A 24,581-nucleotide genomic window follows, 5' to 3' on the forward strand; every position below is an offset into this window, starting at 1 on the left:
TCACCTACCAAGGAGTACAGGCTCAATACCAAGGAGAGCAGCGGAATTCCAGAGGTGGAGAAAGCAAAGCACAGAACTCATGGCTTTCTCCCCATGATTCTTTAGTCTTGCAGTTAATTTAATATTTTTTCAATTTTTTTCTTCTTCTGCTAAATTATTTTTTTTTTTACTTTTACCCTTTTCTTTTTTAATGTTTTTGCCTAGTTTATCTAATATATATATATATATATATATATATATATATATATATATATATTCGTTTTCTTTTTTTGTTTCTTTTTTTTTCTGAACTTCTTTTTATCCTCTTTCTCCCGCCCCCCCCCCCACGATTTGAGATCTCTTCTGATTTGGTTAAAGCGTATTTTCCTGGGGTCTTTGCCATCCTTTTAGTATTTTACTTGCTCCTTCATATACTCTTATCTGGAGAAAATGACAAGACAGAAAAATTCACCACAAAGGAAAGAACAAGAGGCAGTACCAAAGGCTAGGAACCTAATCAATACAGACATTGGTAATATGTCAAGATTTAGAGTTCAGAATGATGATTCTCAAGGTTCTAGCCAGGCTCTAAAAAGGCATGGAGGATATTAGAAAAACACTTTGGGAGATATAAAAGCCCTTTCTGGAAAAATAAAAGAATTAAAATCTAACCAAGTTGAAATTTAAAAAAAGCTATTAATGAGGTGCAATAAAAAATGGAGGCTCTCACTGCTAGGATAAATGAGGCAGAAGAAAGAATTAGCGATATAGACGACCAAATGACAGAGAATAAAGAAGCTGAGCAAGAGAGGGACAAACAGCTACTGGACCATGAGGAGAGAATTCAAGAGATAAGTGACACCATAAGACGAAACAACATTAGAATAATTGGGATTCCAGAAGAAGAAGAAAGAGGGAGGGGAGCAGAAGGTATATTGGAGAAAATTATTGGAGAGAATTTCCCTAATATGGCAAAGTGAACAAGCATCAAAATCCAGGAGGTGCAGAGAACCCCCCTCAAAATCAAGAAGAATAGGTCCACACCCCGTCACCCAATAGTAAAATTTAAAAGTCTTAGTGACAAAGAGAATATCCTGAAAGCAGCCCAGGAAAAGAAGTCTGTAACATACAATGGTAAAAATATTACATTGGCAGCAGACTTATCCACAGAGACCTGGCAGGCCAGAAAGAACTGCCATGATATTTTCAGAGCACTAAACGAGAAAAACATGGAGCCAAGAAGACTATATCCAGTTAGGCTATCATTGAAAATAGAAGGAGAGATTAAAAGCTTCCAGGACAAACAAAAACTGAAAGAATTTGCAAACACCAAACCAGCTCTATAAGAAATATTGAGGGGTCCTCTAAGCAAAGAGAGAGCCTAAAAGTAGTAGATCAGAAAGGAACGGAGACAATATATAGTAACAGTAACCTTAAAGGCAATACAGTGGCATTAAATTCATATCTCTCCATAGTTACCCTGAATGTTAATGGGCTAAATGCCCCAATTAAAGACACAGGGTATCAGAATGGATAAAAAAAAAAAAAAATCTATATGTTGCCTACAAGAAATTCATTTTAGACGTGAAGACACCTCAAGATTTAAAGTGAGGGGGTGGAAAAGAATTTACCATGCTAATGGACATCAGAAGAAAGCAGGGGTGGCAATCCTTATATCAGATCAATTAGATATTAAGCCAAAGACTATAATCAGAGATGAGAAGGACACTATATCATACTCAAAGGATATGTCCAACAAGAAGATCTAACAATTTTAAATATCTATGCCTCTAACATAGGAGCAGCCAACTATATAAACCAATTAATAACAAAATCAAAGAAATACATCAGCAATCATACAATAATAGTAGGGGACTTTAACACTCCCCTCACTGAAATGGACAGATCATCCAAGCAAAAGATCAACAAGGAAATAAAGGCCTTAAATGACACACTGGACCAGATGGACATCACAAATATATTCAGAAAGTTTCATCCCAAAGCAACAGAATACACATTCTTGTCTAGTGCACATGGAACATTCTCCAGAATAGATCACATCCTTGATCCTAAATCAGGTCTCAACCAGTATCAAAAGATTGGGTTCATTCCCTGCACATTTTCAGACCACAATGCTCTGAAGCTAGAACTCAATCACAATAGGAAATTTGGAAAGAACTCAAATACATGGAAACTTAACAACATCCTTTTAAAGAATGAATGGGTCAATCAGTATATTAAAGAAGAATTGAAAAAATTCATGAAACAAATGATAATGAAAACACAATGGTTCAAAATCTGTGGGACACAGCAAAGGCAGTCCTGAGAGGAAAATATATAGAGGTACAAGCCTTTCTTAAGAAACAAGAAAGGTCTCAAGTACACAACCTCACCCTACACCTAAAGGAACTGGAGAAAGAACAAGAAAGAAATCCTAAACCCAGCAGGAGAAGAGAAATCATAAAGATCAGAGCAGAAATCAATGAAATAGAGACCAAAAAAAGAATAGAGCAAATCAACAAAACTAAGAGCTGGTTCTTTGAAAGAATTAATAAGATTGATAAACCCTGGCCAGACTTATCAAAAAGAAAAGAGAAAGGACCCAAATGAATAAAATCATGAATAAAAGAGGAGAGATCACAACTAACACCAAAGAAATACAGAGAATTATAAGAACATACTATGAGCAACTCTACGCCAAAAAAATTGACACTCTGGAAGAAATGGATGCATTCCTAGAGACATATAAACTACCACAACTGAACCAGGAAGAAATAGAGAACCTGAATAGACCCTTAACCAGTAAGGAGATTTAAACAGTCATCAAAAATCTCCAAACAAACAAAAGCCCAGGGCCAGCCGGCTTCCCGGGGAAATTCTGTTGCATTTTTTATGCCAACAATGAAGCAGAAGAAAGAGAAATCAAGGAATGTATCTCATTTACAACTGTACCAAAAAACCATAAGATACTTAGGAATAAGCCTAGCCAAAGGATAAAATATGCATATTGTGAAAAATATAGGACACTTATGAAAGAAATTGAGGAGGACACAAAGAGATAGAAGAACATCCCATGCTCATGGATTGGAAGAATAAATATTGGTAAAATGTAAGTGCTACCCAGAGCAATCTACACATTCAATTCAATCCCTATAAAATACCATATGCATTTTTTCACAGATCTAGAACAAACAGTCCTAAAATTTGTATGGAAAAAGAAAAGACTCTGAATAGCCAAAGTAATTAAAAGAAAGAAAGAAAGAGGAAAAGAAAAAAAGAAAGAAAGAAAGAAAGAAAGAAAGAAAGAAAGAAAGAAAGAAAAGCAAAGCAAAGCAAAGGAAAGGAAAAGAAAACCTGGAGGAATCACAACTTCGGACTTCAAGCTTTGTTACAAAACTGTAATCACTGGGTGTGGTGCATAAACAATGAATCTTGGAGCACTGAAAAATGAAATGAAATTAAATTAAAAAAAAAATCCTGTAATCATCAAGGCAATACGGTGTTGGCACAAAAACAAACCCCAAAATCAATGAAACAGAATAGACAAGCCAGAAATGTACCCTCAACTGTACAGTCAAGTAATATTTGACAAAACAGGAAAGAATATTCAATGGAAAAAAGACAGTCTTTTCAATAAATGGTGTTGGAGAAAATTGGACAGCTAAGTACAGAAGAATGAAACTGGGCCCTTTTCTTACTCTGTACATGAAAATAAACTCTAAATGTTTGAAATCCCTAATTTTGAGACAGGAACTCATCAAATCCTAGAGGAGGACACAGGCAAAAACCTCTATGACTTAGGCCACAGGAACTTCTTGCTAAACATATCCCCAAAGGCAAGGAAAACAAAAACAAAATTGAACCATAGTGACTTCATCAGGATAAAAAGCTTTTGCACAGCAAAGGAAACAATCCACAAAACTAAAAGGCAACCTGCAGAATAGGAGATGCTATGTTGAAATGACATATCAGATAAAGGATCAATATCCAAAAGAAGAAATCCATCGAGAAAGGGACAGAAGATATGAACAGACATTTCTCCAAAGAAGACAAACAAATGGCTGATAGATGAAAAAAAATAAAAAAGCTCAACATCACTCATCATCAATGAAATACAAATTAAAACCACATTGATATACCACTTCACACCAGTCACAATGGATAAAATGAACAACTCAGGAAATAGCAGGTGTTGGTAAGGATGCAGAGAAAGGGGAACCCAGGAACACTGTGGGAGTGCAAACTGGTGCAGCTACTCTGGAACACAGTAGGGAGGCTCCTCACAAAATTCAAAATTGAATATATATGCACATATATATTCATTATATTTTCACTAGATATTCATTACTTATAATGGACTATATTCATTATATATTCAATATATATTAAAAATTGAATGGAGATATAATGGGCTATTAGTCATCAAGAAGAATGGACTTTTGACATTTTTCCATGGAACTAGAACATAAAATTCTAAGCAAAATAATTAGAGAAAGAAAAATAGCATATGATTTCATTCATATGTGGAATTTAAGAAATATTCTGGTGACCATAGGGGAAGGAAGGATTAAAATAATAGTGGATAATAACAGAGACAAACTGTAAGAGACACTTAGCTATAGAGAATAAACTGAGGGCTGATGGAAAAGAGTTGAATGGGGGCATGAGGTGATTGGGGTATGGGCAGTAAGGAGGACACTTGATGTAATGAGCACTGACTGTTGTATGCAACTGACGAATTCCTTAATTCTACCTCTGAAGCTAACAGTACAGTATATGTTAACTAATTTGAATTTAAATACAACTTAAAAAAAAAGAAAAAAATAGATTATTTGACCATACAGTTATGGGTCAATTTCAGGGATTTCTATACTTTTCCATTGATATATGTGTCTATTTTTATGTCAGCACCATATTGTCTTGATCACTTCAGCTTTATAAAAGCTTGAAATCCAGTAACGTGACTCCTCCAGCTTACTTTATTTTTTCAGGATTGGTTTGGTTATTCAGGGTCTTTAGTGGTTTCATACGTGTTTTAGGATTGTTTATTCTTGCCATGTGAAAGATGCTGGTGGTATTTGGATAGGGATTGCATAAATATGTAGATTGGTTTGGGTAGGATATACCTTTTAACAATGTTTGTTCTTCCCGTTCATGAAAATGGAATGTTTTCCATTTCTTTTTGTCATCTTCAACATCTTTCACAATTTTTCTATAATTTTCAGAGTACAGATCTTTCACCTTTTTTATTGTGTTTATTTCTAGGTATCCTGTTATTTTTGGTACAACTGCATTGGGATTCCTTGATTTTTTTTTTTCTTATGCTTCATTATTGTTGTATAGAAATACAACTAATTTCTGTACATTGAGTTTCTATCGTGAAACATTTTTAAATTCATGTATTAGTTGTAGGAATATTTTTGGTTGAGAATTTCAGGTTTTCTATTTAGAGTATCATATCATCTACAGTTAGTGAAATTTGTACATATTCCTTCCTAATTTGGATGTCTTTTATTCCTTTTTGTTTCTGATTGCTGTCACTAAGAATTCCAGTGCTATGTTAAATAATAATGGTAACAGTGGTCATTCCTGTCTTGTTCCTGAATTTAGAGGAATACCTCTCAGTTTTTTCCATTGATGATATTAGCACTGTCTCTTTCATATATTGCCTTAAAGGTGTTGAATAATGTTCACTTTATCCCTAGTTTTTTTAGTGTTTTTATCAATAGTGGATGCTGAATTTTGTCAAGTGATTTTTCGGTGTTATTGAGGGGATCATATAGTTCTTACTATTTCTTTTATTAATGTTGTGTATCATGCTGATTGATTTGCAAATACTGACCCAGTCCTGCAGCCCAAGAATAAATCCCATTTGACCATGGTGAATAATTCTTTTAAGGTGTTGTTGAATTAACTTTTCCAGCTATGTGCATAGAGGTTTGCATCAGTATTCATCAGGGATATTGGTCTGTAATTCTCTTTTTTAGTGATGTCTTTTGTTTTGGAATCAAGGTAATGCTGGCCTCAAGGAATGAGTTTTGGACATTTTTATTCAATTTCTATTTTTTTTAGAATCTATTTTGATAAAAAAATAGGTATCAATTATTCTTTAAATGTCTAGTAAAATTTGCTGAGAAGCCATCTGGTCCCTGGGCTTTTGTTTTTTTGGGAGAGTTTTGATTACTGATTCAATTTCTTTTCTTGTATTGGGTCTACTCAAATTTTCATTTTTTTTTCCATTTCAGTTTTGGTTGTTTGCTTCTGGGGATTTATCCATTTATTACAGATTTCCCAGTTTGTTAGAATATAATTTTTCAAAATATTCTTTTAATTATTTGCATTTTGGGGATCTTGGTTGTGGTAACTCCTCTTTCACTTATGATTTTATTTCTTTGGGTCCTTCCTCTTTTCTTTTTGATGAGTCTGACTAGGGTTTTATGAATTATATTAATTCTTTCAACGGATTTTGTTTGTTTCTTTCTATATAATTTATTTCTTCTCTAATCTTTATTATTTCCGTCAGCTGACTTTAGGCTTTAAATTTTTTCTTTTGTTTCTTTTTTTAATTTTTTTTTTTAATTTGACAGACAGAGATCACAAGTAGGCAGAGAGGCAGGCAGAGAGAGAGAGGAGGAAGCAGGCTCCCCACTGAGCAGAGAGCTCAATGTGGGGCTTGATCCCAGGACCCTGGGATCATGACCTGAGCTGAAGGCAGAGGCTTTTAACCCACTGAGCCACCCAGGTGCCCCTAGGCTTTATTTGCTGGTCCTTTTCTAGATCCTTTAGGTGTAAGGTTAAGTTGTGTATTTAATATCTTTCTTGCTCCTTAAAGGAAATGTGTGTTTCAGTATATTTCCCTCTTAGGACTGCCTTTGCTACATCCCAAAGGTTTTGGATTGTCATTTTGTTGTTGCTTGCTTGTTGTTGTTATTTTTGTTTTTGTTTTCATTTTCATTCACTTCTCTTTACTTTTCTTTGTCTTCTTTAATTTTCTGGTTAGCTCATGGATGGGTTGTTCTTTACTTATGGTAAGATGTTCTTTAATCACAATGTATTTATGGTCTTTCCACATTTTTTGTTGTGTTTGATAGTAGTGTAGTCTGGAAATACACATGCTATGATCTCAATCTTTTTGTACTTGTTGAGGGCTTATTTGTGATGCAGTTTGTGATCTATTATAAAGAATGTTCCATGTGTACTTAAGAAAAATGTGTACTCTGCTTCCTTAGAAGGAAATAGTCTGACTATAGTCCATCTGGTCCTGTGTGTCATTCAAAGCTATTGTTTCCTTATTGATTTTCTGCTTAGATGATCTGTTCATTGATATGTATGGTGTTAAGGACCCCTACTATTATTGTTATAATTATCAGTGAGTTTCTTTATGCCTGTTATTGTTTTATACATTTGGATGCTCTCAATGTGTATCATATCGATTGATTTGCAAATACTGACCCAGTCCTGCAACCCAGGAATAAATCCCACTTGATTGTGTTGATCTTGTTGGATAGATCCCTTTATTATGATAATATTCCCTTTTTCATCTCCTATTACAGTCTTTGTTTTGAAATCTAGCTTGCCTGATATATGTATGTCTACTCTGGCTTTCTTTTTATGTCCAATAGCATTATAGATTATTTTCCATCCCCTCATTTTCAATCTGGAGGTGTCTTTAAGTCTACTATATTTAGTAGAGTTTATATTTGTAGGGGATATATATTCAGAGCAATCTTGAGCAGTAACTACAGAGTGCCCTTATGAATCTTCAACCCCACACATTCAGTCTTGCCCATTATCAATCCCATCACAGTGGCACATTTCTCAAAAACCATGGCCCTACATTAACAAAGTATTGTCACCCAATGTTCATCATCTACATTGGTTTACTCCCTGATGTTGTATATTCTATGGTTCTTGACAAATGTATAATGACATGGATACACATTTAAGGTGTGATAGGGAATAACTTCCTTCTTCTCAAAAATTCTCTGTGTTCATCTTGTTCACCCTTCCCTCCTTCCAATGCCTGGAATCCAATGATTGTGTGTAGCCTGCATGATTTGATCTTTTCCAAAATGTCATATGGTTGGAATCCTACAGTATGTAGCCTCTTCAGATTGACTTCATTCACTTAATAATACATAATTAAGGTTACTGCATGTCTTTTCCCTCCCTTGATAGCTCATTTCTTTTTAGCACTGAAAGTATTCCATTTTTTGGATGTACCACAATTTCTCTATCCTTTACCTACTGAAAGGTGTCTTGGTCACTTCCAACTTTGGGCAATAGTAAATGAAACTGCTGTAAAGCATCCAAGTGTAAGACTATACCTGAACATAATTTTTTAACTCCTTTATGTAAATACTAAGAGAAGTGATTGATAGATTATTTAAGAGTTATTTAGTTTTATAAGAAATTACTGCACTGTTTTCCAAAATTGTATTATTTTGCATTCCCACCAGCAATTAATGAAAATTCCTATCCTTACAATCTCACTAGCATTTTATATTGTCCATGTCTTGGTTTGACCATTCTAGTAGATGTGTAGTAGTATCTCCTTGTATTTATAATTTGCATTTGATTCCCTAATTATATATGATGTTGAGCATATTTTCATTTATTCATACCGCCACATTCTTATGTCGCTTTGCAGGATTTAAATCCCTTTGAGCACTAAAACACAGAACTAACTAGAGCCAGAGAATTAATGATGCCAATCCTTCCTGGCCCTGGTGACTTCAATCAACCAGGATCCCTAATCTGTCAATTTAGGAAAACACTTGTCTCAATTCTACATTAAATTCTCCTTTGGCAATCCCCTTGATGAATATATATGCACACTTAGCTTAAGACTTTCTCAATTTTGTTGTTCAGGGAGATACTTCTTTGGGAAATATCCCAGTGTGTACACGCTGTCCTACTCTCTCTCCATTTATGTTATGTTATGTTATGTTATGTTATGTTATGTTATGTTAATGTTATGTTATTTTTTGCCACCTGGGTGACTCCCTTGGCTAAGTGTCTGCCTTCAGCTCAGGTCATGAACCTAGGAGTCTGCTTTTCTCTCTCCTCCCCATTCATGGTCTCTTTCTCTTTCTCTATCAAAAAATATTTTTAAGAAATTTTAAAAAATAAGTAAATATGTATTTATTTATTTTAGAGAGGAGAAGGGGAAGAGGGAGAGAGAGAGAGAGAATTTCAAATGGACTCCTCACTGAGCAATATCAAATTTGATGTTTTGAAGCAAAATCCTTCCATTCCCAGACTTTGGCTTGTTTACATCTTTTGGCTTGATGGCCACCAAGAGGAAAATCCAGTTTTGGATTGCAATATAAATGTGATTTCATCCATTTTGTATGATGATAGCAAAACTATCTTCCCACACTATGTGAGGTCCTATGTGTTCTAAACTGTCTTCCATCCCCTCCTTGTTTCATATCAACTGGAATTGATGTGTGCATCACTGTGTTCTGTTTTAAAGGTGGTTCCCTGAAGGGTAGATATACAGGAACTGGAGAGATAAAGACTGTTGGAATCCCTATTAGGAGATACACCTGCAGCAAGTGAGGGAGGCAGACATAGGCCAGTAGTGAAGCTGCCCCACAATTCATCTGTACCTGGGAATTCAATGGAAAACTAGGCCAAAAAGGCAGGTCTTTAGCTAGTCAGTGGCTACAGAAATGCCCCTGGGAGGGCATCAACTCAAATTCAGCAGTCCAGTGCACATTACATAGAGGGATGCAGGTGTGCACCATTATCAGAAGATGGTTGTTATGGCCTGAATTGGGAACTTGTATAGAACATCAACAGAGCCACTCTATAGAACTGCCCACTAGTTATGAATTACTAATGTATGTAGAGATCCCTCAGGGAATTTAAATAGAAACTATTATGGGTGAATATTATTTTTCTTTTTTCTTTTTTAAATTTGAGTTACTTAAGAGTGGCATTGATTAAATGGTATGTGGCATACCATGGTCCCTGTGTGTGGAAGAGCTAGACTTTGAAGAAATGATTGATTTCCAAAATGTCTTTTTGACTGCTGTATTATGTAATATTTTCACTTTTTAACACTGTGCACGAAATGAATGTCGATCTAATCAGCCCAACTCCATTGACAGATATGAGAGTGGTTATAAGAAAATAGATCACTTGGAGCACCTGAATATCTCCTTTGTTAAGTGACTGCCTTCAGCTCGAGTCATGATCTCAGGGTCCTGGGATAAGGACCCGCATTGGTCTTCCTGTTCAGCAGGAAGATGCCTGTCCCTCTCCCTCTGCCTGCTTCCCCCACTACTTGTGCTCTTTCACTCTCTCTATCAAATTAAAAAAAAAAGAAAGAAAGAAAATAGGTCAATGAGCATGAGCGCTGGTATAGGATTACCAGTACTAGTTCCTCCTGGTTCGCCTCTCTGACCCTTCACCTGTGTCTACTTATGTGCTGCCTATTGAGAGTAGGACTATAAGTTAAAACCAAGCATTAAGTCATAGTCCTTGTTCTCAAATGACGGGTTTAGAGGTAATTTGATCCTCAAGAAAACATTTTAAGTCATGTGATTACATAAAAATGGTTCAGGATCTAGCTGGAGCCATTAGGGATTAAAGTTACATTTAGTTCTGTGTTTGTTAGAGATAGAAATGATCAAATGACAATTTCCCTTTTGTTCAATGTCATAAGGTTGTTGGTAAAGTGGTATTTTTAACAAAAAAATGATGTCTACATTATAATGAATGCTATTTTTATTGTGCACAGTTAATAGATCAAGAACCAGGAAAATTATATAGTTTATATTGTTAACATATATACTTAAAAATTTATTTGTAGTAGTAGATGGACTTCATTAGAAGTTCCATGTAATTTTCCTAGTACATGCTATAACAAATTTCTGAAATGTTTCCTTAAAAATATAATACCCTTGAGTGTATCATAGTTCTTGAACAACCAAAAATAGAAGTAAATTATCAACAACTTGTGTAACAATTGCCCTTTTAACGCCACAACACAAAGGTCTCGAGACCTTTTTAAAAGGAACTGAGAATTAAATTGTGTTTTATTTAAAACATGTTAATTGTACTTCCATTGAAGATCACATATTCCATGCAAAGCGGGAGTGGTGCCTTGGGAGAACAGTGATAGGCTCACCCCCCACAAGAGGCCTTGAAAAGCTAACAGCCATGGTCAGTCATAGTTAAGCCTCCCTTTGGAACTCATATCTCTTGTTAAGCCACTTCTTGATGCATCTTATCGCACCTCCTTGCCTGAATGGAAACTGAGCACTAATTGTCTTAAGTGGAACTGCTTAACAGTCCCTTTCGCTATATCTCAGCATCAGTCTATGCACACGATAAACTCCCTGCTCTTAAATGATACTCCTTGGATATTGTTCTCCCACTCCTTTTAAAAACTATATATGTTTTAAGACTCATGCTAAAGAGGTAGTGAACCTACCCACCCCTTATTGAGATAATTTAGTAAACTACTGACTACCCCATGTCATTTACGAAAGACACCAGGACCATAACTTTTTTTTTCCTCTACTAGAATATTTGTCCTCAACCATGTGACCAACCCATCTTTATTTTCATGATCCGATTTATCTCACTTATTCTTTTTTTTTTACTATTAATTTTTAATTTTTTATTTTTTATAAACATATATTTTTATCCCCAGGGGTACAGGTCTGTGAATCACCAGGTTTACACACTTCACAGCACTCACCAAAGCACATACCCTCCCCAATGTTCATAATCCCACCCCCTTCTCCCAAACCCCCTCCCCCCAGCAACCCTCAGTTTGTTTTGTGAGATTAAGAGTCACTTATGGTTTGTCTCCCTCCCAATCCCATCTTGTTTCATTGATTCTTCTCCTACCCACATAAGCCCCCATGTTGCATCACCACTTCCTCATATCAGGGAGATCATATGATAGATGTCTTTCTCTGCTTGACTTATTTCGCTAAGCATGATACGCTCAATTTCATCCATGTTGTCGCAAATGGCAAGATTTCATTTCTTTTGATGGCTGCAGAGTATTCCATTGTGTATATATACCACATCTTCTTGATCCATTCATCTGTTGATGGACATCTAGGTTCTTTCCATAGTTTGGCTATTGTGGACATTGCTGCTATAAACATTCGGCTGCACGTGCCCCTTTGGATCACTACGTTTGTATCTTTAGGGTAAATACCCAATAGTGCAATTGCTGGGTCATAGGGCAGTTCTATTTTCAGCATTTTGAGGAACCTCCATGCTGTTTTCCAGAGTGGCTGCACCAGCTTGCAATCCCACCAACAGTGTAGGAGGGTTCCCCTTTTTCCGCATCCTCACCAGCATCTGTCATTTCCTGACTTGTTAATTTTAGCCATTCTGACTGGTGTGAGGTGATATCGCATTGTGGTTTTGATTTGTATTTCCCTGATGCCAAGTGATATGGAGCACTTTTCCATGTGTCTGTTCACCATCTGGATGTCTTCTTTGCAGAAATGTCTGTTCATGTCCTCTGCCCATTTCTTGATTGGATTATTTGTTCTTTGGGTGTTGAGTTTGCTAAGTTCTTTATAGATTCTGGACACTAGTCCTTTATCTGATATGTCGTTTGCAAATATCGCCTCCCATTCTGTCAGTTGTCTTTTGATTTTGTTAACTGTTTCCTTTGCTGTGCAAAAGCTTTTGATCTTGATGAAATCCCAATAGTTCATTTTTGCCCTTGCTTCCCTTGCCTTTGGCGTTGTTCCTAGGAAGATGTTGCTGCGGCTGAGGTCGAAGAGGTTGCTGCCTGTGTTCTCCTCAAGGATTTTGATGGATTCCTTTCGCACATTGAGTTCCTTCATCCATTTTGAGTCTATTATTGTGTGTGGTGTAAGGAAATGGTCCAATTTCATTTTTCTGCATGTGGCTGTCCAATGTTCCCAGCACCATTTATTGAAGTGGCTGTCTTTTTTCCATTGGACATTCTTTCCTGCTTTGTCGAAGATTAGTTGACCATAGAATTGAGGGTCTATTTCTGGGCTCTCTATTCTGTTCCATTGATCTATGTGTCTGTTTTTGTACCAGTACCATGCTGTCTTGATGATGACAGCTTTGAAATAGAGCTTGAAGTCCGGAATTGTGATGCCACCAACATTGGCTTTCTTTTTCAATATCCCTTTGGCTATTCCAGGTCTTTTCTGGTTCCATATAAATTTTAGAATTATTTGTTCCATTTCTTTGAAAGAGATGGATGGTACTTTGATAGGAATTGCATTAAATGTGTAGATTGCTTTAGGTAGCATAGACATTTTCACAATATTTATTCTTCCAATCCAGGAGCATGGAACATTTTTCCATTTCTTTGTGTCTTCCTCAATTTCTTTCATGAGTACTTTATAGTTTTCTGAGTATAGATTCTGTGTCTCTTTGGTTAGGTTTATTCCTAGGTATCTTATGGTTTTGGGTGCAATTGTAAATGGGATTGATTCCTTAATTTCTCTTTCTTCTGTCTTGCTGTTGGTGTAGAGAAATGCAACTGATTTCTGTGCATTGATTTTATATCCTGACACTTTACTGAATTCCTGTATAAGTTCAAGCAGTTTTGGAGTGGAGTCTTTTGGGTTTTCCACATATAGTATCATATCATCTGGGAAGAGTGATAATTTGACTTCTTCTTTGCTGATTTGGATGCCTTTAATTTCCTTTTGTTGTCTGATTGCTGAGGCTAGGACCTCTAGTACTATGTTGAATAGCAGTGGTGATAATGGACATCCCTGCCGTGTTCCTGACGTTAGTGGAAAAGCTTTCAGTCTTTCTCCATTGAGAATGATATTTGCGGTGGGTTTTTCATAGATGGCTTTGATGATATTGAGGTATGTGCCCTCTATCCCTACACTTTGAAGAGTTTTGATCAGGAAGGGATGCTGTACTTTGTCAAATGCTTTTTCAGCATCTATTGAGAGTATCATATGGTTCTTGTTCTTTCTTTTATTGATGTGTTGTATCACATTGACTGATTTGCGGATGTTGAACCAACCTTGCAGCCCTGGAATAAATCCCACTTGGTCATGGTGAATAATCTTTTTAATGTACTGTTGAATCCTATTGGCTAGTATTTTGTTGAGTATTTTCGCATCTGTGTTCATCAAGGATATCGGTCTATAGCTCTCTTTTTTGGTGGGATCCTTGTCTGGTTTTGGGATCAAGGTGATGCTGGCCTCTTAAAATGAGTTTGGAAGTTTTCCTTCCATTTCTATATTTTGGAACAGTTTCAAGAGAATAGGAATTAGTTCTTCTTTAACTGTTTGGTAGAATCCCCCGGGAAGCCGTCTGGCCCTGGGCTTTTGTTTGTTTGGAGATTTTTAATGACTGTTTCAATCTCCTTACTGGTTATGGGTCTGTTCAGGCTTTCTATTTCTTCCTGGTTCAGTTGTGGTAGTTTATATGTTTCTAGGAATGCATCCATTTCTTCCAGATTGTCAAATTTATTGCCGTAGAGTTGCTCATAGTATGTTCTTATAATGGTTTGTATTTCTTTGGTGTTAGTTGTGATCTCTCCTCTTTCATTCATGATTTCATTTATTTGGGTCCTTTCTCTTTTCTTTTTGATAAGTCGGGCCAGGGGTTTATCAATTTTTTTAATTCTTTCAAAGAATAGCTCCTAGTTTCGTTGATTTGTTCTATTGTTTTTTTGGTTTCTATTTCATTGATTTCTGCTCTGATCTTTATGATTTCTCTTCTCCTGCTGGGCTTAGGGTTTCTTTCTTGTTCTTTCTCCAGCTCCTTTAGGTGTAGGGTTAGGTTGTGTACCTGAGACCTTTCTTGTTTCTTGAGAAAGGCTTGTACCGCTATATATTTTCCTCTCAGGACTGCCTTTGTTGTTTCCCACAGATTTTGAACCAATATATTTTCATTATCATTTGTTTCCATGATTTCTTTCAATTCTTCTTTAATTTCCCGGTTGACCCATTCATTCTTTAGAAGGATGCTGTTTAGTCTCCATGTATTTGGGTTCTTTTCAAACTTCCTTTTGTGGCTGAGTTCTAGCTTTAGAGCATTGTGGTCTGAAAATATGCAGGGAATGATCCCAATCTTTTGATACCGGTTGAGTCCTGATTTAGGACCGAGGATGTGATCTATTCTGGAGAATGTTCCATGTGTACTAGAGAAGAATGTGTATTCTGTTGCTTTGGGATGAAATGTTCTGAATATATCTGTGGTGTCCATCTGGTCCAGTGTGTCGTTTAAGGCCTTTATTTCCTTGCTGATCTCTTGCTTGGATGATCTGTCCATTTCAGTGAGGGGAGTGTTAAAGTCCCCTACTATTATTGTATTATTGTTGATGTGTTTTTTTGATTTTGTTATTAATTGGTTTATATAGTTGGCTGCTCCCACATTTGGGGGCATAGATATTTAAAATTGTTAAATCTTCTTGTTGGACAGACTCTTTGAGTATGATATAGTGTCCTTCCTCATCTCGTATTATAATCTTTGGCTTAAAATCTAATTGATCTGATATAAGGATTGCCACTCCTGCTTTCTTCTGATGTCCATTAGCATGGTAAATTCTTTTCCACCCTCTCACTTTAAATCTGGAGGTGTCTTCGGGCTTAAAATGAGTTTCTTGGAGGCAACATATAGATGAGTTTTGTTTTTTTATCCATTCTGATAGCCTGTGTCTTTTGACAGGGGCATTTAGCCCATTAACATTCAGGGTAACTATTGAGAGATATGAATTTAGGGCCATTGTATTGCCTGTAAGGTGACTGTTACTGTATATGGTCTCTGTTCCTTTCTGATCTACCACTTGTAGGCTCTCTTTTTGCTTAGAGGACCCCTTTCAATATTTCCTGTAGAGCTGGTTTGGTGTTTGCAAATTCTTTCAGTTTTTGTTTGTCCTGGAAGCTTTTAATCTCTATTTTCAATGATAGCCTAGCTGGATATAGTATTCTTGGCTGCATGTTTTTCTCGTTTATTGCTCTGAAAATATCATGCCAGCTCTTTCTGGCCTGCCAGGTCTCTGTGGATAAGTCAGCTGCCAATCTAATATTTTTACCATTGTATGTTACAGACTTCTTTTCCCAGGCTGCTTTCAGGATTTTCTCTTTGTCACTGAGACTTGTAAATTTTACTATTAAGTGACGGGGTGTGGGCCTATTCTTATTGATTTGGAGGGGTGTTCTCTGAAACTCCTGAATTTTGATGCTCGTTCCCTTTGCCATATTGGGGAAATTCTCCTCAATAATTCTCTCCAGTATACCTTCTGCTCCCCTCTCTCTTTCTTCTTCTTCTGGAATCCCAATTATTCTAATGTTGTTTCGTCTTATGGTGTCACTTATCTCTCGAATTCTCCCCTCGTGGTCCAGTAGCTGTTTGTCCCTCTTTTGCTCAGCTTCTTTATTCTCTGTCATTTGGTCTTCTATATCACTAATTCTTTCTTCTGCCTCATTTATCCTAGCAGTGAGAGCCTCCATTTTTGATTGCACCTTATTAATAGCGTTTTTGATTTCAACTTGGTTAGATTTCAGTTCTTTTATTTCTCCAGAAAGGGCTTTTATATCTCTCGAGTGGGTTTCTCTCATATCTTCGATGCCTTTTTCGAGCCCGGCTAGAACCTTGAGAATTGTCATTCTGAACTCTAGATCTGACATATTACCGATGTCTGTATTGATTAGGTCCCTATCCTTCGGTACTGCCTCTTGTTCTTTCTTTTGTGGTGTATTTTTCTGTCTTGTCATTTTGTCCAGATAAGAGTATATGAAGGGGCAAGTAAAATACTAAAAGGGTGGCAACAACCCCAGGAAAATATGCTTTAACCAAATTAGAAGAGATCCAAAATCGTGAGGGGGGAGTAAGGGGATAAAAAAAGGTTCAAAAAGGAAGAATGAAAGAAAAAAAAAAGAAAAAAAATTAAAAAAAAAGAAAACACCTAAGAAAAATATAAAAAAGAAAAAATATATATATTAGATAAACTAGTAAAAAATCGTTAAAAAAGAAAAAGGTAACAGTTTAAAAAAAAAAATTACCCAAAGGCGAGAAAAAAAAACAAAAAATGAAAAAGAAAAAAATTAAATTAAGTGCAAGACTAAAAAAAATCACAGGGAAAAAGCCATGAGTTCCGTGCTTGGCTTTCTCCTCCGCTGGAATTCTGCTGCTCTCCTTGGTATTGAAACCGCACTCCTTGGTACGTGAACTTGGTCTCGGCTGGATTTCTTGTTGATCTTCTGGGGGAGGGGCCTGTTGTAGTGATTCTCAAGTGTCCGCCCCAGGCGGTATTACACTGCCCTTACCCAGGGCCAGTGTGAGTAATCCGCTCGGGTTTGCTTTCAGGAGCTTTTGTTCCCTGAGCGCTTTCCGTAGAGTTCCGGAGGACGAGAATACAAATGGCGGCCTCCTGGTCTCCGGCCCGGAGGAGCCGAGAGCCCAGGGCCCCACTTGTCAGTGCGCCCTCAGAGAACAGCGCCCAGTTACTCCCGTCTGCCTGACCTATGGTCGCGCTCCGAGCTCACCGAGCCTGCGACCGGTTCAAGGTTACTCCGAGCTGCGAGCTTACTGTCGGCTCTGTCTCTGTAGCCGGCTTTCCCGTTCCAATACTCGCAAGCTCTGCGACACTCAGACACCCTCGATCCTTCTGTGACCCTGCGGGACCTGAGGCTACACTGACACCGTGTGGGCTTTGCCCCGGGTAGTCTCTGGAGCGATGTCCCTCAGCGGAACAGACTTTGAAAAGTCCTGATTTTGTGCGCGGTTGCTCCGCCGCTTGCAGGGAACCGACCCCTCCCCCCGGGGTCTATCTTCCCGTCGCTTTGGATTCACTTCTCCGCCGGTCCTACCTTTCAGAAAGTGGTTGTTTTTCTGTTTCCAGAATTGCTGTTCTTCTTCTCTTCGATCTGCCGATGGATTTTCAGGTGTTTGCAATCTTTAGATAAGCTATCTAGCTGATCTCTGGCTAGCTGAAGCAGTCTCAGCCTGCTACTTCTCCGCCATCTTGACTCCTCCTCAATAAAAAATGGTTACTTCCCGGGCTGAGGGTAAGAGTCAGATGGACCCCGCAGCTCTGCAGTTCTGCCACTGCCGTGGCCGCCTCTGCCTCTCGCATGGAGCAGGTGACCTCAGGTACCCTCCCCGCCCCACCCACCCAGGCGGGCTCCCCCTCCTCCCTTACCGGGGTGCGCCCATGGGGCAGAGGCTGCTGGGGCTGAGGGTGCGCACTAGAGCCCCGCAAGTAACCCTGCGTGAGACGGAGGCGCCCGCGACGAGACTCAGACTGGGCGGGCGCCCCCCATCCCTCTCTGGCCGCCGTGCTGCCTCACTCAAGGGAGGGGAAGAGGGGGCGGTGGCTTTTGCCTCAGCCTCACGGTCAAGTCCGGCTCATGCTCCAGCCTTGCGTGTGTGCTCGCAGCCCGGGCCGCCCTCTTCCCCTCCCCCGCCGCCGGCTCAGCCGCTGGCGTGCCGGCCGCTGCCACCTCTGTCCTCGAGCCGCTGCCACCAACCCCAGACAGCCCGCAGCCCCAGCGGGAAGCAGCAGGAACGGCAGCAGCTCGCCCGTCGACCCCTATCTCACTTATTCTTACGGCCATACTTACGGCTTTGTCATCTCCTAAAATGAAACCATCTTTAGTCTTTTAAGCCACTAACCTTCTATGCGTCACTTCCTATCTATCCATGTAGCACAGAGAGTCCTATTAGAAATAACAAAATCCTATAACACAATCCTTCTGTTTTGTTTTTTATTTAATTCTGTACTTCCAGTCATTGTTTGATTCACTTCCCTCCCATATTGGTATCTCTTCCTGACAATCCGTGACTCTTGAATCCATCATGTCTTTCCTTTCACATATATGACTCTATCCACAGAGCTATGTCTTAGCGCAAAATGAACTATTTTATTATATGGTCCTGAGCACAAACAGCTGAATGGTCTTAAAGCACAGTGCACAAGGCAGGCAACTCAACATTGCAATAACTCAGTGTTATCCTACTTCATCTAGGCAATCATTTTTGCCTCCAATCCACCTGTCTTTAGAAATCTATCAATCGCATTTTATCAAATGAGTTTGGAATGACTTCATCACCTTTCTCAAACCTAGACCTGCATTCTCTGTGCTAAAGGAGAGCTGCTACCTGATCTCAAAAAACATAAACCCACAGGTTAAGTCCTGTGATTAAGTCCACAGGTGAAGACGTCTACAAGTCCTAATTATTTGAATACCCATCAGATTGCAAAGTCCTCTCCCTTCTGTCTCTCACAATAAATAAATGCTTTTCCCTTTGAATGCTGATTTGAGTCACATTTGTCTGAGATCCTTCCCTCTTCAACCCCAGGCTGTCAGTTATCACCTGGATATTTATTCCTCAAGCTTTTGCTCACTACTGGACTCTTACTGGAAGTGTTCAGACTTACTCAGCTGTTAAAATCTTACCTCTTTTGAAACACAATGACACTTCAAATACTGGGACCAGTTTTATCTCAGGGTTCACTTTTATCTCACTCTTTCAAAGGTGCATTTCTCAGGGTAATTGTTTGCATACACACAACTGCTTTCCTTGCAAGCCACTCCCATTCCCATTCCCATTCCATTCTCTTCCCCCTAGTAGAGTCTGTACAATCACCTTATGAATGCTCTCCCATTTATGTGGTTGCTCCTTCTTAGTTCCCCTCAGCTTCCTCTTCTCTACTAAAAATTTATGTTTTGTAATTCCTGCATGCTATGCTGTTTTCAAATAGGATCTACATGTAAAACAAAACAAAACAAAACAAAGCAAAAAAAATTCACTTTCAGCCAGGATACACTCTAAGCTCCAGATTTATGTTACCCAAATGTCCATTTGAAATAATTTTTTGAAATCTTTCATATGTGGTCACAGAGCCAAATTACCTATCAAGCTTAAAATTAGAAAGAAGCTTTTGGTAAGATAGCAAGTCTGGTTAAACATAAGTTACTTTTGAGATATTTATCAGAAATGACCATATGAAAGATAGGATATTTGATTATTTCTTCATATTATATCCAAAATCTCAGAGAAATGATACTTTCCTTTCTGTCACCAACTTCCTGCCCTATCTCAGATTCTACTGTATCATTTTCCTTTTATTCAATGTTTGAAATGGATGGATCTGATAAAGACTAACAGCAGTCCTCACAGGTCAGATTCTGGAGGAAGAGGAAACAAGGGTTGGAAGAAGGAAGGTAAAAAGAATTAAAAACATGTGCCAAAGGGTCAAAGTGCACTTACCCCTAAAGCTCAGGGATTGATGTGGAACATATCACAAATAGGCTACTGGACTGGGAAGAGACTACAGACTGACCCCACTGCATGGGCATGAGTGAATGAGTCTAGAATTTTCATGCCTAGCCTTACTATCTGTGAGGCATCATCAAACCTAAAATCTAACCAAGCTCCTATCCCATGTGGGCTACTGCTATGACACCAGCAGGTCTTGCTTTCTGTCACTCCTCTCTCTAAACAGCAGTGAGATTTGCAAATGCAAAATATATCATACCATTTCCTATTTGATGCCCTTTGATAATCCATCATTTGTCTCAGTGTAAAATCCAAAAATCCTTATAGGGCTTTCAATGATCCAAACTCGTCTCCAAACTCGTCTTCTTCCTCCATCCCCATGTTCCCCAGGCTTCTTTTCCTGACATTCACACCATGCTCCCTGCCTAGGATACCACCTCCATTCTTATTCTCCTCATCTGTAAAGTGTAGATTAAAATACAACATAAACATAGAAATCATTCATAACACTCTATGTTGATTCAGACCTTACTGTTCCATGTAGATAAACCAGCTTATACTCTATTGTTTCACAGCAAACATCACAAATAGTCATAAATCCATTTCTCCTTGGGTAAGACATTTTATATGTATGTATGTGTGTGTGTGTGTATACACACACATACATATATACACACATACACATATACACTATATATATAGTGTATATTATATACATTATATATATAGTGTATAATATATATATATGTATATATATCTCCTTAAATACTAGAGGCTCCATTCAGACCAAATATCCCTTGGCAGTTTCTTTACCATTGTGTCCCTGGGCAATCAGACTGCAGAAAGAGGACTGCATATAAAGGGCATGGAGATAGTTGTAGAATTTACAAATGAGATAGAAGGCAGGAGTAACAGGGGTCTTCTAAATATTGGTTGAATTGTTGGGCCCCAAGAGGCTAAGATGGCGCCGGGTGGCCTTCTCTTCCAGATCGGGAACCCACATGGCCGACCACAAAGGCGCCAAAGTGACGGTTTCGGTTTCCCATCAGTTTCGTTTCCCGTGAGCCTCCACCCCCTGCAGGGCGTGTCTCTCCCAACTCCCGCCGACACGGCACATCCCCATTGGCCCCCACTTTGCTGACCTCACTTCCCTTCCCTCACCCCATATAAGCCGCTGCCCTGCTCAATAAAGCGAGATCCTGCTTCGACAGATCCCCCGAGCCTGGTGTCGTCCGTTGGTGCGTCCGGGTTCGCAACACTCGCCATCCCGCTCAGCCCCGGGAAGGGGCTTCCGGCTGGTCTGGTCGCCTCCACCCCTCCGAGGGAACCCCAACAACTGGTGCCCCGTGTGAGGACCCTCTCCTCGTTCTTCTCGCTGATGGGCCAATCGGTCTTCGGGTGAGTGTACCCCCATAAATTATGGGGCAGTCATCTTCCAAAAGTGACCCTGCCCTCAAATCCCTGCATTTCCTTTTGAGAAGCTGCAGTCTTTCCCTCACCGATTCCCAAGCCCTTAAGACATGGGAGGACTTTGTTAAGGTGGCTCCTTGGCTTCCGGAAGGTAACCTTTTTGATTGGGACACGTGGGATCGTATTGAACAGCTAATCCATAAAGCCCACGTAAACAGGGGGGAGATACGCCCTTTGGGTACTCTGGCAGCACTAAAGAGTTGCTTTCCACCCAGACCCCCAAAGGGGCTTAAGGAGTCACCTTGCCCCCCGAAATCTTGCACCCCTCCCCCTTCCCAATCCGAGGCAACCAAACTCCCTTCTGGGATGCCCACTCCGACTATATCAGACAAGCCACAAGAGAAGTCTCCCACTCCCACCTCAAACATTCCTGACGGCCCCTCCGCTAGACCCAAAAAACTCTACTAACATCTCTAGATGGAAATAAATGCCTTGGGGCCGTAAATTCATATGTTTGTTGGAATGCTCCCAGAACCGTCCCTACATCACAAGGAAAACCTGGGCCTTGCCCATGCTCCACATTCCATCCCTCACTCCACACTGCTTGCTACCTTCTGGTACAACAACAGCTTGACCTTGGGCATATCCGCCCATCTCTTAGCCCCTGGAATTCCCCCATTTTTGTCATCAAAAAGTCTAACAACTCATGGAGGTTGTTACAGGACTTACGACTAGTGAACAGCAGGATGATCCCCTTCGGGACCCCTCAAAGGGGGCTCCCATGGATCCCTGCTATTCCATCTAACCATTTAATTACCACCATTGATATTAAGGATTGTTTCTTCTCCATTCCCCTTCATCCCGACGACACAGAAAAATTCGCCTTTTCCCTGCCCGCTCCTAACTTCTCCAGGCCCGACCAGAGATTTGAATGGACCGTTCTCCCCCAAGGAATGGTTAATAGCCCCTCAATCTGCCAAAATATATTGGCTCGAGTCTTTGCATCATTTCTTAGGGACCCAGACATCCTTTTCTATATCTACATGGATGATATTATCCTGGGGGCCCCTGACCCATCTCAACTTGATCTCCTCACTTCTAAATGTCTCTCTATCTTGGCCCGCCATGGTTTTAAGGTTGCCCCTGAAAATATTCAAAGGGTCCCCCCTTTTAAAATCCTTGGGTCCCTGCTCTCCCTGGACACAGTATCCCCCATTAGACCTCAATTACAGATCCAGTCCTCATATACCCTGCCTCAATTACAAAAACTCCTGGGCGAAATAAACTGGATGAGGCCATGGATCTCAATCTCTACCGAGAGACTCACCCCCCTATTTGACCTGCTCAAGGGCTCCTCCCTCTCGTCCGCCATCATTCTGAACGCTGATCACCTCCAAGCGCTTACTGAGGTTCAACAGGCCATTGACAAGTCCACCTTAAAGCGGTTCACCCCCTCTGTGCCTCTGGTTTTGTACATCTTCCCAGGGGAATCCCTGATGACTGCGTTGCTTGCCCAACAGGGGGAACCCATCCAATGGATCCACCTCTCGGTGGGGGGCACCCCACGGGTATATGCAACAACGGACCAACTCGCTGACTGCATCACAAAGGGGAGGACCAACTCACTTCGTCTTTTTGATCAGGACCCAAGTGCTATTATTACTCCCTATAGAATTCAGGACTTTGCCTGGCTCCAGCACAATAATGCAAGGGTAGCCATAGCTTTAGAAGGGTTCACTGGCGACATAGACTGTCATTATGGGCCCTATAAATGGATGAACTCCTTCAGTAAATTACCATGGAAGTTCCCCACATTGTTTGTCCCCCGGGCAGACCCTTCCTATCACACGGCCTTCACAGATGGAGGCAAGATAGGAGCCTCAGCAGTAATTTTCCCACCTCATCCTAGTGACAAGGGAAGCCTTACACCTCAAGAATCCCTCACCCATGAGGTACAGGGATCAGCACAATTCAAAGAGCTATATGCCGTGGTCCTAGCTCTCTCCAGAGTTGAAGGTCCCCTCAACCTGTTTTCAGACAGCCTTTATGTGGTCAATCTCCTGCCCAATCTGATTGATGCCCACATTAGACTTGATTCTAACCCCATTACCCCACTCATGATCCAGACCCGTACCCTTCTAAAACAGAGAACCAACCCAATATACGTCCAACACCTTAGAGGACACCAGGGACTTCCAAGATTCCTTTCACAGGGAAACTCCCTGGCCGACCGACTTGCGTCTACCCCCCAATGTTACTCCGTTGAGGAGGCCACTCATTTTCATAGACTCTCCCACACCAATTGGAGGGGACTCCACCACCGCTTCCCCCTGGTCCCCATCAAAGATCTTAAAAAGATCATTCGAACCTGCAAATCCTGCCAGGCTTTTTTGTAGGTTCCCCCACTCCAGGGACCCGGGTGCAACCCCAGAGGGCTACGCCCTAATCACCTCTGGCAAACAGACGTAACTCATTACCCCTCCTTTGGTAAACTTAAGTATGTTTTCATGTCTGCTGACACCCACTCACATGCGTGTTGGGCAACGGCCCACGCCAGTGAAAAGACTAAACATGCCATTAGCCACTTCCTACAATGTTTTGCCACACTAGGACTCCCAGAACAGATCAAGACTGATAATGGCCCCTGCTTCACTAGTCAGGCCCTCAAGGATTTCCTTACTACCTGGAATATCTCCCACTCCACGGGAATCCCCTATAATCCCAGGGGCCAAGCAATCATAGGAAGACAAAACCGCACCCTTAAGGACCATTTACAAAAACAAAAGGGGGAAATCACTCCCCCCACACGACCAGCTTAAGAAGGCATTATTTACCCTAAATATATTAATTTTTTCCAAATCGGATGGCCTATCCGCATTCCAGAGACACTGGGCCACTGCAGCCCCACATCCCGCTGTCCTGGTTAGATGGAAAGACCCCCTGACGGTCCAATGGAGAGGGCCCAACCCCCTCCTCAC

The sequence above is a fragment of the Mustela lutreola genome, chromosome 5, assembly GCF_030435805.1.
Source record: "Mustela lutreola isolate mMusLut2 chromosome 5, mMusLut2.pri, whole genome shotgun sequence".
NCBI lineage: Eukaryota > Metazoa > Chordata > Mammalia > Carnivora > Mustelidae > Mustela > Mustela lutreola.